The sequence below is a fragment of the Pteropus vampyrus genome, unplaced genomic scaffold (genome assembly GCF_000151845.1).
Source record: "Pteropus vampyrus isolate Shadow unplaced genomic scaffold, Pvam_2.0 Scaffold176, whole genome shotgun sequence".
NCBI lineage: Eukaryota > Metazoa > Chordata > Mammalia > Chiroptera > Pteropodidae > Pteropus > Pteropus vampyrus.
Genome location: NW_011888957.1, coordinates 657,289 through 660,018, shown reverse-complemented (window position 1 = coordinate 660,018; position 2,730 = coordinate 657,289).

Here is a 2,730-nt window from a genome sequence, read left to right as displayed (position 1 = left end):
CACGGAGGATGTGGCATCGGGGTCTGGAGCCAGGTGGCCCTCACTCCACCACCTGGGGCTCTGCAGGGAGCGGGTGGGGCTGAGTGCTGAGCATTGCTGCAGGTCGGGTGGCCCTCTGCAAAGCCTTTCCCTTGGCCTCCTCACCCAATGAGTCTGCAGTCTCGGTCCCCGACACCAGGGGGCAGGATGAGACCGGAAACGGCAGCTGGCAGCTCGCAGCCCCTTGGCTGGGCAGCGTCACCAAGGCCAGCGCAGGGCAGGACTTGCTCTGTGGGAGGGAGCGTGGGCTAGGTGGATGGGCAGGTGAGGGACAGGGAAAGTGGCTTTTTTTCTGATAACTTTTAGAACCCTCTGCTCGGAGCCGGCAGCCGTGACTTCTCTAGAAAATGCGGGTTTTCGGCTTCTCTGGTTCCCAGCTCCTTGGTCAGTGGCAGGGAGTGAAATCAGTGTATTCGGATGGAGTTAGCCAGAGGCGACAGCTGCTTTCAGCTCTGAGTTCATCACCAGAGGGGCTTGCCTGCTGGCCGGTGCTGGCAAGGACACCGTGTCCACCTGCCCAAGGAGACCTCCACCTGCCCTCTGGTCTGGGGACGAAGCTGCTCCGCTGTGATCTGCACAGGCTCTGTGCTCAGTGGTGGGGCTTCCTGGTGACATGGGTGTCATGCCTCTGCTGCCTGGAGGCTTGTCCCCCACTGGTCTCTTTTTGCTCAGGGGGGCCTCTGTGTGCGTTTGCGGGAGCTCATCCCCTTCCCTGAGCTCTTCAGGTGGCACTCGCTGGGGCGGACTGTCCCACCAGGCCAGCCGAGCTGGGCTCCCGCGTCCACAGAGACCCAGTGGGTCCCATGAGGATTTAAGGCTCAGAGTGAGGTTGGTTGGACCTCTCTCCTGCTCCTGACCCCAGACTCCCGGGGACTTCTTCCAGAAAATACCCGTTCTTTTGCGGGGTCACCAGTGAATCATGCTGGGGAGAGGGAGCATGGGACCTGCTTGTCTGATCCCTCATTCTCCGAGGGGAAGAGGGAGTTGTGACTAAGCCTGGGACCCCCCCTGGGTGCGTCCCTGTGTCCCCGTCCCTGTGTCCATCCACCCGTCTCCCGGTGCGGGGGCAGAGAGGTCAACCACAGACTCCCGTTTCCTGCAGGAACTGAGGCTGCTGGGGTGTCAGGGAGCCCGGGAAAGCGTTGGGAGCAGAACCGAAGCAGAGGCCAGACGTGGAGGGCCGTCTCGGGCCAGCTGCCGCCATGGAGTTGGGGCCGCCCGGCTGCCAACGCAAACACAGATGTGGGCACAGCTTCTCCCATCCGGGTCGCCTGTCTGCGGGCTCACCAGGCGGAGGCAGAGTGTGCCTCTGATCTCAGAAAATGCTGTGGACCCAGCCTGGGGACAAGCGTTCCCTCTGTGCTGCTCCCATACCCCCGGGGGCTCACCAGCTCAGCCTCACTCACTGGCATGACGTGCCAGGCCGCGGTGCTGATGGCTGGTCCTGAGTCCTCACCCGTGAGTCTTCCGCCAGCTCTGCGTGTCTGGTCCCCACTGGGCTGAGACGCCGTGTGAGGTGGCTTTGGCAGAGATGCGGTTTCTCCCCTTACCGGTGATGGCGGCTTCACAGCTCCTCAGGGGCCAGTGTCTGTTCCCACCGCAGACCCACCTCCCTGAACCCACTCTGAGCCCCAGTGAACGGGTCTCCTTGGTGACCCCCATGGCACGAAGTTCCTGCCTCTGCTGCTGGACTGTGTCTGGGCCGGAGGGCGAGCCTGGGTGACCTCGTGCATACGTGTCATCTCGCCTGTCGCCCTGGAGAGCCTGACTCCTGTGACACGGCAGGGCGCACTGGCGTCCCTCGTGGGCGTGGGCGAGCTCCGCACGGTCACATGCGCAGGGACAGCTGTACGCGGTGACTGTGTGGTCACAGTTTGCTGGAGAAAAATGTTTCGGATGCGAGACCGCGTCGCCGATGGCTGTCAGCTGGGCCTCCCGTCCCCAGGAGAGTCTCCCTTGGCGAGCAAAGCGCACAGCCCACCCCTTCCTTCTCAGTCCCCCCCCACACCGTGTAACCCGGGGGAGGCTGGCGCCCCGCCCCCCCCTCCGCCACACACACAGAGGTTCAGGCCACCTCATCCCAACTTCCTCCCCTCGTCGACCGATGCCACACTTAGTCTGCGGTGGTCCCTGGCCCCCTCGACGACGCACGAAAACCTCCAGAGAGGGAAAAGACAGGCGGGGCTCTCGCTCGTCACTGCGAAGGGCCCAGCGGTCCTTCCTTCCGTCCCTCACCCCCGGCCCACCGCCATTTTGCAGCCGCCCCCTCCCCACTTCCCCGGCGGACCCCCTGTCACTCCCGAGGATTAGACGCCTTCCTCTCTGTCACCCCAGCAGGGGCAGGGCTGGAACCTGCCTCCCAGGTGGGTGGGGTCGGCCAGCGGGAGGAAGTGGTGGGGTCTGGGGCGGCGGCGAGTCAGGGGCCGTGGTTCTCGGGGATCCTGGCGGCCCGACGTGCTGGTGCCCGGAATCGGTGGCTTCGTCAGGACGGGGTTGGGCGCAGGAAATGTGGCGCCTGGAGCCAAAGCTCGAGCCGGAGTCCGGCCCGTGCCGCTTACCGTCCGCTTGGCCCAGGGACACGTCCGAATCCCCGGGTCCTTTATTGTATTCGGTAAAATGCTGATGACAACACTTTCCATGGCGGTTTCCGGAATCGACTGGAGCGATGAACGAGCAGGTGCGCTGCGGCCC